The sequence below is a fragment of the Buteo buteo genome, chromosome 24 (genome assembly GCF_964188355.1).
Source record: "Buteo buteo chromosome 24, bButBut1.hap1.1, whole genome shotgun sequence".
Taxonomy (NCBI): Eukaryota; Metazoa; Chordata; class Aves; order Accipitriformes; family Accipitridae; genus Buteo; species Buteo buteo.
The window spans coordinates 1,744,084-1,757,500 of NC_134194.1; the positions used below are offsets into that span (position 1 = coordinate 1,744,084).

General features: G+C 52.4%; 1 long non-coding RNA gene across 3 annotated transcripts in view; it reads right to left on the reverse strand.

Annotated features, from left to right (window-relative positions):
• LOC142044181 (uncharacterized) overlaps positions 1 to 13,417 on the reverse strand; it is a 44,313-nt gene that overhangs the window by 4,224 nt on the left and 26,672 nt on the right. For all 3 annotated transcript variants that reach the window (XR_012654236.1, XR_012654237.1, XR_012654235.1), the window contains exons 6-8: positions 12,261 to 12,364; positions 2,777 to 2,953; positions 1,577 to 1,674 (exon numbers count right to left, since the gene is read on the reverse strand). This is a non-coding gene — a long non-coding RNA (uncharacterized LOC142044181). The remainder of the gene's footprint in view (positions 1 to 1,576; positions 1,675 to 2,776; positions 2,954 to 12,260; positions 12,365 to 13,417) is intronic.

Here is a 13,417-nt window from a genome sequence, read left to right on the forward strand (position 1 = left end):
TGGTGTGGGGGGTGCACCAAAACATAAAGAACAGAAAAATAGCCACGCACGCCCAAATTGCTCGGGGCCAGGCGCAGAGGAATGAGGTTTTTCCCTCTGCCAAACCAACCGCCTTCGGTGTCCCCATGTCGCGGGATGCCCAGGAGATGGCGATGCGGAGGCGCCGGTCTGCCGGGGACCGGGGGGGGGACCCGGGGAGGGGGGACCGGGGCACACACCCCCCCCCAACCCCGCAGTGCCGGTGCCAGCGGGCAGACACCGAAGCGCCAACATCTGGCTCGGCATCTGGCTGACAAATGGAGCCAGAAGGAGCTTAAAGGGGCCTGGGAATTTGGGGGGGGGGGGCGCTGGCTGTCTGCCCCGCATCCCCCGGGGTGAGGGTACCTCGGGGTGCTGCTCCCACCCCGGGAAACCCCCGCCGCAGCCCCCCACCCCCCCACCATGGGACCAGGGCTGGCCAGGGACCCCCGTGGGGAGCGGGAAGGGGAGAGAGGGGTTACGCTCCCCTGGAGCCAGCCTGGAGGGAGGGTTTGATCCCAGGCGGAATTCTCATCCCGCAAAGTGGCTTCTCCTTCCTCTTCCTCTAACCCCGAGGGCTGCGTTGCCCATGAGACAGCGCTCAGCCCCGGCCCGAAAAGCCAAAACAACTGAAGCAAGGAAGCCTGAAATAATCTGTTATTAAGCTCTGGGAGCCGATGGGAATCCAAGCAAAAGGCAAGCTTGGGTTTCTGCTGCTTTCCTGTGGTTGGCATTTTGGAAAGGCTGCCGGAGGACACACACGGCTTGGGTCGGGCGAGGCTGCGGGGGCCGTGGGACGGCGCGGTGGTGGGCGGCCAGGGCCAGGGCTGCAGGACACCACGATGCCGGGGAGCATCGTCCCCTCGGAGGCTCCGGCAGGGACCGAGGGACCCCCGCAGCCACAGCCCGAGCCTGGCTCTTGGTGATGCTCATCCCTGCAGCTCTCCCTGGCACCGGGGTGCAGCAGCGCTGCCCGTGCCCCCACCCTCCACGCACCCCATCCCCAGCACCCCCGACCTCCCTCCCCACCATCCTCAGCCTTCCTTGAGTGCAGGTACCATGGGTCGTGCCAAACCGTTTCATGATGTGCCAGCCGAAATAAGCTCTTGGGACAGCAGACCTATTCCCACGTGTGCCGTGACTCCCGTTTTTAGAGCAGCACTCCCGAGCTATGGAGGGACTTGGGGTAAACCTCTGGTCAGGGTACTGGGACAGTGTAAATCAGATAATTAAAGAGGAGAGAATTCCACGGTGAAGCCCACATTAGGAAGAATGGGGGAATTTGCAAGAGCAAGGTCTGGCAAACCTCTGCCTCAGAGCATTGCCACAGTTTGCGCAGGTTGGGCTGTTTCTAAGCACGTGCAGCAATTTGTTCTGGCTAGCGAGGGCGGCTTGTGGCAACCGCTAATCCCAGCTCTCGGGTCGAGCCCCTCAAGAGGAGGGAGAGGCCCTTGCTCGCAGCACTCGCTTCTCCCCGAGACACTGAGCATCAGGAAGCTGCAGCTTAAACCTCAGTGTAATCCCCACACAAAGAGGTGGTCACTGGTAATGGGTTTACCTGCTTAATTCTCCCGGCTGTTCCTGGCTCTCAGGGTTTTCCCTTCTCCACTAAATCGGTGCTGCAGGAAACTCTGCTTCCCACATTAAGCAGATTGTCTGCAACAGTATAGGCAAATGCATTTATCACGCTGAATTCCCGAGCCGTTACACCGCGGCGTTTCCGGGATATGAATCCTCCGTCGCTCACATCCTCCCCTGCTCCATTTCCGGAGCTGGCCACGATGCATTTATCACCCAAGACACGGAGCATCTTCACCCCGTCTTCACCCCCGAGTCTTTTCCCCTGGGACCATCTGCTGTCACCACCAAACACAACCCTGGTGCGCATGGTGACCACCAAAACACCTCCCACCCCCGCTGCCAGGGCTCGCCTCTGCCCCGCACAGCCCCAGGGCAGGGGGTCCTGGGTGGTGGGTACGCTCGGGACAAGCTCAAACCACTCCCCACCACCCCAAACCTACTGATTTCTCTGCAGAAATTATCTCAACATAGGTTTCCTCCTTTTGCAGGACAGGAGCTGGGAAGGAGGGCAGGTGGGCACCCGCACCCACGCGTACCAAAAGAGCCGGCCTCTGCAATATGCCTCATAAATAAAAGGGGTTTCTAGACTCAAATTAGCAAATGTTGGCCTAATCCTGGAAGGAAAGGCTCTGTTACAGCACTGCTGGGCAGGACGCTGCTCCCGGTCGTGCCTGTGCAGGGCTCCTGGAGAAGCAGAGCTCACACCACTGCATTTGCTATTTCGGATGTGTCCGTGGCATCTGGGGAGCCCTGGCAGCGGGCTTCTCCTCCAGGCTGCCCTCCCTAAACCATTCAAATTGCATTTATCCTGCAGCTGATGTTCTTTCTTTTTTTCTTCTGAGATGCTAACAATTTTTGTGGATCCATCTGGATGTTATTAGAAAACCGTCTTGGGTCCACCGAGGCTGCTGGCAGCAGGCTCCTTCCTCGCTTCCCCTGTCCGGGACCCCTGAGGCCAAGGAGCCGACTCGCAGGAGGAGCCGCAATGCCAGCGTACGAAGAGCAGCAGGCAGCCTGGCTCAGGTGCTGGATCTACTGCCATTCCCGAAGGACACCCAGCCTCGGGAACCACCACGTGCCTCAGTTCCCCCACTGCAAAAAGGAGCTAAATACCTCTCGAGGTGACACCAGTGAGATACCAGTGCCCTGGCAGAAGGGACAAGCCCCTGTGTCCTACCTGCCACACACACTCATTGCTCGGGGCTTTGGTGTTCCCAGAGCACCCAGGCTCCAGCCTCAAGGAACCAGCATGGCCTGATCCTGCATCCCAGCCCGGCACAGCCGGCTCTGCTGGACCCAGAGCAACCGCAGACCTCATGCCTTCCTCTCTTCAGCCATGCACCTGAGCAGTCACCTGCGACACAGAGGAAATGTCACGGTTATCGATAAACGCAGGGGCTCCTCGCTGCTGATTTCATCTCGCCACCAATGTCCCTCCCCAGCACGCCCACCTCCCCCGCTTCTCTCCGCACTCCGGTCATTCAGTCCTTTTCCCTTTTTCAGTGACTTGCAATAGTCGCCGTTTGCTTGCACGAAAACCCGATTCCCTGGGGCCGTAGCTGACAGCTTCCATCACTTGGGGTATGGTTTTATTTAGCCATTACAGCTACATCCTGAATGTGGCCATAAAGCACATTTATCCTTTATAACTGAACTCGGTGCCAAATGAGTCTCAGTTTACGGCTCGTGCTCTGTACACGGTGTTTACCGTGGGCTTTGCCGTGCCCGTGCCTACGCTAGCTGCCAACCGTAACTGGGAAATGCAGGGGAGTGAGATAGAAAGCGCAACTCGGGGGAGCAGCCTAAGAGTGGGGGCTGCCTTCCCCTCGCCAGGACCACCTGCGCTCAGGACCACCGCGGCCGTGCCACGCGCTCCCTCCTGCTCCCACACCGCCTCGTGCCGAAACGCCGCCGGCTCCCCCGGTGAGGCACGGCCGATGCCCCGGGCAGGGGACCGTGCCACGCTGCTGCATCCCCCCGGTGCCACAACCGGTCCTGCTGCCGGTGGGCAAAGTCCGAGGGGTTACCGGCGGGCAGCTCGGCTCCCCCGGCCGGCACCGTGTCAGCAGCCGTGGGAAGCATTTCTCTGGAGAGATTAGGGAGGTAATCTGGAGAAAAATGTACCTGTTGGATAAGAGCCCGTGTCCAGATCTACACGCAAATGCTGGCGAACACAAGTCAAGCCTTTTGAATGACAACTGCAATTGCCAGCTTGTTGCATGTATTAAAAACACACCTTAAGCACAGGATAAATAAAGGAGGAAAAGAATTTCCAAGCACAGCCATGAAAAGCTAACAACTTAGATAAATCAGGCTACATGGTTTTCACTCTTTAGAGAATAAGGCCCCAAGCTCAGGTCCAAACCTTCCTCTCCAAGGACAGTTCCAGCTTTCCAAAGCAAAACCAATCGCAACTCAAAGCCATCTGAATCCAATCACTGCTCACTCAGGCAGATCCATCCTTGTCACCAAGCATGGAAATTCAATATATGGGAAGAACTTGCAACAAAAAAATGAAATTCTGTTTATTTTCATAGCAGTAGGATTGACCTAAACCCTTTACTTTTGTAAAGAGAGTCAATAACTCTGCTGCTTCTTTTTTTACCTTCTTTTAATTACTCTTCTAAACTAAATGAAAGCCAACAGGAAGGCTGTGGGGCACTATTACAGCATCTTTGGTGAGATGCATGCTAGCCAAAGGTGCAATTCCAAAACAAGACACTACAGTAATGAATTATAATTAAAATACCTTTTTACCAATTTTACTCAGAGTCTGGACAGGTTTTCCCCAACTTCCCCAATACAAAAAAAAAAACAACATATTTTTTTCTAGCCAAACAACCTTTCTAAGCAAGAGCTTGAGAACGGCATCCTTAAGGAAGGCAGACTCCACCCTTACCATGCCTGCCCATATCAACACTCTGAAGAGAAGGAAAATGCGTACAGGCAACTCGGGTTTCCCCATGCAGATTCCTCCATATGCCAGGCGTAATCCAACGGGAGCAAGAAGAGAAATTTAGGAATGGGAGGTTTTGCAGGGTGCTTTTTGCAGAGAACAAACCAATAAACGGCACAGCTAGAAACACATTAACGGGGACGGTTCACAACCCCCAGCTGAGCAAGGCTGGGGGCTGCCAAGGGGAGAGCAAAGACGCTGCAGTCCTGCCTCCCAGTTCGGGAACTGGGAAACATTCCCCCTATACAAGCAGATGTCAGCCACAAGGGTGCTCAGCGCGGCCCAGGTAAAGATGAGGGACGGAGAGAGGGAGGCAGGACGCATCGCCTGGCCGAGCAGAGCGGCGTGATGGACAGAGCTGGACTCCCAGGAAAGCCAGGCTTGGGTCGTCTCTGCTCCCAGGCTCCTTTCTAGATGGTTTCTTCCATTCTGAAATCTTGTTATGGAAAAAAGGATGGTGACAAAGTAGCAGGAAGGGAAAAGCAACACAACCATCTCGCAGGCTCTGAAAGGTTGCAGATGCCTTTCTAGCCGAAGGAAAAGGCCGGTGCGTGGACACTGTGCTTCAGTATTAGCTCCAAGCAACACCGTCCAGGAAAAACATCACCCTCCGCTCATGTCCACGTTGCTGTGCTGGATAATTCCAACTCTTTCACCATTTCAGGCTTCAACTTTCTGTGCATAACATGTCGTTTATATTGTGTTAAGCCCATCTAGACAGCAAGCAATTTCCTCGTGCTTAACAGCCCTCCTGTCCCTCCCTGACATCCGCCGCACACAGCTAAGCCCGGCCGATTAACAGTCTCCACCAAAGAGCAGGGAAAGGTCCCCACAGCTCTTAAATGCCATCCGCTCCTCCAGCCTGCCCAGGCAATTAGTCCTATAGGCTCTGGGGCTGTGTTTCTATAACATACCTTCTTCCCTCTTAATGCTTGTTACACACCTTTATTTTGTGCATGTGCTGTGGATACCGGCATGTGCACCACAGCTTCATGGATCATCCTGCTCCCCCAGCCAGGGGCTGCTCCGTCCCATTGCTCCAAACCCTTCAAAGCCTTCTTTTCTACTTCCACACTGAACTGCAGGTTTTAACCCTCACTTTTTTTAGATCAGTAAAATACTTTTTCTGGTTGCACCTTATGGCTCGCTTCCCCGTTGCCCGCATCCCAAGGGCCCTGGTGCCTGGCGCTGCCCACCGCAGGCTCCCGCACCCCACGCTCCAGTCCCACTGCCCACCTCTTCCAGCAAACATCCCCCTGCGACCAACCCAGAAATGACACCCCCAAAAAAACTTAAAAGCCAGCCTGGAGAGTTGCTTCTGCCCCACTCTGGTGCCTGAGCATCATCCAAAAGCAACGAGGCAGCACACAATAACTCCGTTAGCAGCACCGAGGTTCTGCACTGACAAACGATGCGACAGCAGCAGTACTGTCCACCCCTGGCCTCTCCAGGATTTTCACCCAAAGCCACTGCCATCCACAAGCACAAATTCAATTTTCTTTCCCCAAGCTGCCAGCGCTGAACCCCCAGCCCGGGCTCCCTCCGCCTCGCACGGAGGGGTCCGCTGCCGCGCAGGTCCTGCCGCCTGGCACCGTCCCCCCGGCACGGTCCTCGTCCCCCCCCAGGGGCGCAGGTACCCCGAGCAGCCCTGCTCGAATGAGGCCAGCTCGACAACAAGAAAACCGAGCTTTCTTGCAGTGCTTTTCAGGGACAGGAGGGAGCGAGCAGCCCGCACAAGAGTGTTGCTCAGATTTAATTAAGCCTGTTTAGAAACTCTTGCTGTCTCACTGGTGCCATTTCCACGCATCCAGCAGCTCCAGGCAAAGCTGGCATTTATCTACGGGGCCAACACAAACTGCCACCGGGACGCAACCCTTTAACTCTGACAAATCTGCAAATAAGTAAGTGTCAAAAGGAAGAAGAAAAGAAGAAAGAGAGGGACCCAGAGGAAGGAATCTGCACAGGGAACAACTCCATCTGGGCTTGGCATCGGCGTGCGCTCACCACATCACTGCTAAAAGGGATGATGGGTTCTGGCCAGCAACAAAGCTGCTGGCTCCAGCCCCGCAGGGATTAGGCCAGTTAAAACGCCGAGGACTGCAGGCAATTCTCAGCTGAAATGGGGGCCACACAGCTCGCTGCCAGGGATTCCCGAAAAAAATAAAATAGGTGGGTGCTTCCCTGCCACGGCTAGGGGGCTGCGACTAGCATCGCCTCTGGTTTCTGTCCTGGGATGCCATTGCTTCCTGCCTGCCCTTCATTTATCCCACGTTTATTTTCTATATGGTTTGTCCTGAAATATGTCAGTATGTGACTTTCTAGGCTTTCCCGTCCTGCTGGGGTAAACCCAACATATGTGGGATGACAGCAGCCATCGCTGCTATTATTGGGCTCTGGCTTCTGCCAGCTCTGCAGAGGCTTTATGGGGATTTGGGGGGATTTTTTTGTTTGTTGGCTTTTTTTTTTTTTTTGCCTTTTTTTTTTTTTAACTGAACTGGTGCTTTTAACACTTGCTATCTTCAGTCTTTTCAAAAGTTTGAAATGAAAAAAAGCTCTGCTCAGATCTACTTTTCCATGTTTTCATGAAAAGAAGAGAATGGCTCAGGACGCCCTGGGTGATTGCTGGGGTGTGCCAACGGAGCAGTGACTGCAGGTCCTATTCTGCAGGGTGTAACCGTGTTCACCAGCACCCTAATTCTGTGTGTTTTGGGACAGAGTGTTTACACACACAACTTAATCCAGAAAGAGGCATTTTTCTACCCACCAGCTGGTTTTGCCTGTGTTCTGCAGTGCCTTTGCAGGACATTTTGGAGGAAGCATGAGCCAGCGTTTGGCATCCCAGTCCAGGACTTTGGAGAAAAGCCCATCCATGACCCACCACAGGGGTTCAGCATAATCATGGGACAGACGCTCCAACGCTGTGAACTGGAGAAGTTTTCCTCTCCCTGTCGCAGGGAGGGATAAGGACAAAACACCGGCACTGAAACACTTCCACAGTGCGGAGGTCCCGCAGTTCGAGTTAAGGTCAGTCGGCTCTATTTTTCCCCCAGTACTTTGGGTCCAAACTAAGCACGGGTTGTTTCACATGAGAAGCTCCTTTGCTGGTGACCTCATGGAAGGTCAGTGACTCCAAAGCGCCATTACTTTTCCCGGAAGACCCTGTGGTTTTGCCTGCCGTCGTTCCACCTCCCAGGGGGCACAGCCTGCAGCGGGGGGCAGTGACCACAGCCCCCCGGGTGCCAGGGCACACTGCCTGGGACAGCGCCTGCTCCTCTGTCTGCCCAGGAGGTGACAGCAGGATGCTCGGCCCCAGCTGGAGCGGTGCTGAGCCGCCATCACCGCCACGACCATCCCCCAACCCGAGGATCAAGAGCGAGAATTAAAAGAAAAAAAACCAACTCTTTGAAATCAGTTTTAAGTAAACAAAAAATTGATCTCACAAGCTTCAGTAACCACAAGCATAAATTTGGGTTTGGCTGGGTTCGGTGTTTTGCTTGGGTTCTTCTGCATCACATATGAAGCCTATTTTAAGATGATTTGCTTGAGCAGTTCAGCATATCACCAGGGCTAACATGCACTCCACAGTCACCTAGGAACCACTGCTGTCCCCATGGCCACCAGCTCCCCTGGAGTGGTGAGAGGCAGAGCTGGCCTGAAGCGCAAACAAAGTCCCTTATTCCTTGGGCTCCTACTACCATGGGCAAGTTCTGGCATGAGCTAGTTCAGCATCCCCAGGAAATGAAAAGTGCAGAGAGGTAAAAGCATGCCCTTTCCAGAAAAAAAAAAAGAAAAAAAAAAAAAGAGAAAAGGGAAAAAAAAAGGAAAAAGTAGTAATTCTATACCCTCATTTTATTCCAGTGAACGGCACGGTATTCAGACAGCAGACTGGAGGAAGTCTTGGATCACACCAGGAAAAACACCATGCTTATGAGTGTAAGTCCAGTTCCCTTCTGTCTCTGCACCAAGCAGCAGTCACCGTTCATCACTCACACAGCAAAGGCATTAAAAGAGGCCCAAACTGCGACGGGGAGATACAGAGCTGCAGTTTTGACCTGGCCCATGTTTGAAATGGGGCTCAGCACCCAGCGAGCTGTGGATCTAAACCTCTCTGGGGCTCAAGGAAGGGGAGGATTGTCCAGCCAGATATTAGCTCAGCTCCACTTACCCTTACAAATGACAAAAATAAAATAAAAGAAAGCCAAGTCGCTCTCGCTTGTTGAGTAATTGCCCCCAAATCAGGCATCTGCACCGTCAGCAAGCATAAAAGCATAAAGAGGAGGGGAAATGAGGGTTTCCAGTGTCTGTCTGGAGATTGGCCTGGGCAGCTGGAAGAACATTAAGATATATCCTAAATTTCAGAGAGAAAAAAGGGGGAAAAAGAGAAAAGAAAGCTAACTAAAGAAACAGGATGTCTTGCTTGTCCCCCTGATGTGCACGGAAGCCTGTCAACCACACAACCCAACAAATGGCTTAGGATAAAAGCACGGAAAACCACCATTCACTGTCCGCGGGTGTGCTGAGGCTGTCTCTCCCCCGCCGTCCCCGGGAGCTCTGTCCCTCCTGCAAAGGTACCCGGCCATCGCTTTGCAAGGCGAGGGGAGAGGGAACTGCGGAGGAGGACAGCAAGCAGACAAATTGCTAAATGAAAAGGCAGAGGAGACACTGGAGAAAATGCTGTTTTCTCTGAGGCTGGGGCAAGCAGCAGCCGGGAATCCCAGAGCTTCAGCTCGAGGCTTTTTGTACAGCAACAGCAAAAAGTCGGGTTTATGCAATGCTTCCTGAGCATTTCCACATTCAATTTTGCAGCCCTCCAGGCAAGATTCCTGCCAAATCACAGGCCTTGGCTCACAAGTGAATATCACAAAAACAGAAGAAAATGCATGAAGGGCTATCTTTTCTAGCAAAGCATTTCTTGCTTCTGCTTGGAGAAGCTCTGGAGGTGATTTGCAGCCTTTAAGCTGAGGAGCGGCCGACACGGCACAGGCACTGGAGGACAGCGGCAGCTGCCCAGAAACGATACTTTCCACTTGCAGATGCTTTTATCCCTGTTTCTCTGAGCACTTCACAGGAGGTAGCGGGGTGTTATTATCTCTCGCTATTTACGTGGAAGCTAGGGCAGTTTAGAGTGAACTCTCTTGGTGTTTCTTAAGACTCGATACTCTGGAGGCTTACTTGGGAAGGGGGGTACAGGATGACTTGCCCTCCTCCAGCTGCACTCTCTGCTATAGGCACAACGGGGGAAAGCAGACTGCCCGGTGATTCCCGGCAGGATGCAGGGAGGCTGGAGCTGTGGAAAGGAGGATTGCACCCCCAGCTTTGCACAGGCTCCCTCCTCCTAAAGCGCTCCTGTCTAGAATTGCACAGGGAGGTTAAAAGGAAGGAGAGGAGAGCATGGGGAAGTTTTCATTTGTTACCAGATTTTGTAGATGTTTAAGGCTACTTTTACCAAAGGCTTTTACGTTTTGCAGAAACTTCTATACAAAGCCTGATGCAAGGCAAAACGAAATCCCTAATGATGCCTGCAGTATAGATAAGTAAGAAAATACCCATTACTTTGACGTCTTATTTCTGAACAGTAAAACCTTTCAGAGACAACCTAGTGAGCCACAATTATTTGACGCTGTGGATCTGCACATGGGCTTCCACGTGAATGCATTCACCTACACTCAATACCTGCTGACTTCAACTATCCTTACACACAGCAAAGGATATAATTATGCCAGCTTACAAACAGCTCCCCACATTCCTGCCTCCAGACACCGCTGCTTGTGGTGCTCATTTGTACCACCAGGAACAATTAGCAATGCACTGGCAAGGAAAATTACACTTTTGAGGGACCTGAAACGATCTCACACTAGTAAAAACCACACTTGCAGATGAAACGTGCCTTCAAGTGCGAACTGCCAAGCCCCTTCCCCATCCCTACTCTGGACAGTACATCCAGGGGATGGCTGCATTTGCACATCACGAGTTTTCTAACACCTCTTCAGCCCATCAAGGGATTGATGGGACGTTAGAGCTGGGGCACCTCTTCCTCAGAACCACGCGCTTCCACTCAGCCTGTCGCTTCTGCTGCCGCTGGAAATGTTCTCGGCTATACTGAGCGTGCCACTTGTTTTTATCCACAGCTGAACAAGGCTGGCAGGGGTCCCTGGATGCCTGTCCTTGCCCCAAGACAGGCAGTCGTGGCAGCCCGTCACCTCCCAAGGGCGAGGGGACAGAGGCACAGCTCACAGCTCACCGAGGCGGCTGCACATTCACATCGCTCCAACCATGCGAGCTCAGCTGCACCGGGAGGAAAACCAGAGCATGCCAGAGCCCTGCCTGACAAGTGTTAGAAAAACTACAAAGCTGCACGGAAAAACCTCTAACTACTGCACTTTCCTGAGAGATAAGGGCCCGGAGGCGGCGTTCCTTGGCCGGGAGGCTGAGTGCTTGCGAGCTTCCAGCCAGACCGAAACCAGGGACCCGCTGAAAGCCTGGCCACTGAAACCTCCTCCGTTTCACCGGCTCTGTCATCGGGTCCGATAACAGACATCGCCTTCCTCTGCTACCCTCAGCACTCACATACTAAAAATATTTAAAACACTCCCGTATTCAAAATGTACTCCTTTACCCGCTGGCAAAGCATCCTGCTGCTGTCACTGCTGGAGCAGGGAGGCAGAGTAATTAGCTCACCCCTGGAGAGAGGAGGTCGAGCTTTGCTGGGACCAGCACCACTGCCCTGCGCTGAGCTTTGGGGGGCCTGGGAGCGCTGCCGAGGACATTGGATGGAGCCCACTGCAGAATCACGGGTCCAGCACAGAGCACAGAACAGCGCAGACTGCTATGAAAAAGAAGTATTAATTACACTTGTTGGGGCTGACACATCACTGGTGTGGCTTAAGGCCATATACAGCTGTGGCTTTACCTACCCTGAAAAAAATCACCAAACCAAATTCACACCCATAAAACACTGACAGCTCACGCCCAAGTATTTATCATTTGAAGAATGGCCGTTGTTATCATTCAAAACTAGGGTGCCGTACAATAAAACAAACAAACAAACAAACAAAACCAATAACTGGCATGACTGTAGGTTGGCTTTATTTATTCATTCACCATGAGTGAATTATTCAGTTTTCCAGAATCCCAACACAGAAACCCTTCCCGCTGCCTACGCTGAGATGTACAGTACGTGCTTTTAGTGGTTTAGCAGCTGTGCATCCTGTCTGTCCTTCCTGACAACCACGAGTCCAACGGCACCACGGTTAGAGTGCTTTAAGTACATTTGCACTTCTGTAGAAAATTATATATAAATATATATTTATATTTGTCGTACATTCAGGGAGGCTGACTTTTCAAAATCTTACAGTGCTTGGAACAAGCAACAATTATAATCAGGAAGTCAGCAGAGTGCGGTACTCCCATCTTTTTATGGAATAGAAGTCCCATTTCTATCATTATAGGGATATATCTGATATTAAACTCAAGATACCTGAATATAGGAAAAAAATCAGGATTCTACAAAGAAAATTTCATACCGTTGCTGTCAGATATGATTTGGGGGAAGATTTTCACATTTCAACACAGAAAGAAAAAGTATTCCTAACTGCTATCACATAAAACAATCTGGAATTTCTGTGAAAAACAATCTGCCTGAACTGCTGAAGCACGTAGAGAAGAGCAAGTGGAGACGCCAGGGCCATGACAGCACTTCACCTACCGAAAGGATGGCTCTGGCACGTGTGTGTGCATCACCTTTCACAGAAACTGGATCTCTTCCCCACGTAACAGCAACTTCAAACCCCTTGCATTCTTTACGCATCCCTGGATGGAAAGAATAATGCAAATTAGCCATTAGCCAAGATTATTAGGCATTAGGGAGATTCTGCACCTTGCTGCTGGAGCATAAAACCTGCCATTGTCAGCACTTTGGCTAAGGAAGCCTGGGGATGGCCCAAGGAGGTTTCATAAGATGGGTGATAAGGGATTCTATCTAGACATTTAATTTTTTTAAGAGTTTTTATGCTTTTGCCCTTTTTATTCAAATCTGATAGATCTTAATCATTCTACCAGCAGCATTCATACTGCTGTGGAGGAGCAGCATCTCCACTGGCAGATGCAACAGGACACAAGAAGCAAAGCCCTCATCCCCAGGGTTCGCCTTTCCCCATTTCCCAAGCGAAGCGAGTCCACGCAGCAGCCTGCGAATGACTTACTTGACAGCACACAGTAGCCTTAACCACCTGCTGCAAACGGAAAATGAAAACGCCAGGGAGAAAAGGCAAATTTTATTGTGTCTGGAGAACTGCGGCTCCGTGAAGCAGAAGTATTTAAATAGACAAGAATCTTTTGTCCAGGAAACTGAGCACTAATAATAACATTTCGGCTTCCTGCACAGAAGGCTTCTTCCCCAGCTGCTTTCCACGGTCTCTGCCTCCTCCCATCCTCCCGGTACTGCCCCAGACCTCGTCCCCCCCTCTCTCCTGTCAGGCTACAAAACACCCCACGATTTTCCCGGCTGCCTTCACCCCATTCTCCAGCTTTCCCTCTTCCACCAAACATTTGGATTTTCTATTTGATTCCCTGATTCGTTTTCTCCTCCAGGCTGTCTTGGCAAACACACACAAAAAAGAGAAAGCCTCTCCTCTCCAGCTCTGGTGCCCACTGCCACGGCACCCCCCCAGTCCCCCAATCCTTACTGGGAGTGCCTGGTCCCGCTCGTACAGACATCCCGCTCAGAGGACACGGGGCCAGGTGCCAGCACAGGCTCATCCCAGAGTCGCCACCGGCATCTTCTCCCAAATGCCCACAGCTTCCCCAAGCTCGGGGGAGTTTTAACAGGGACGAAGGAGGACGCAGCTCGATGTCCCATCTCCC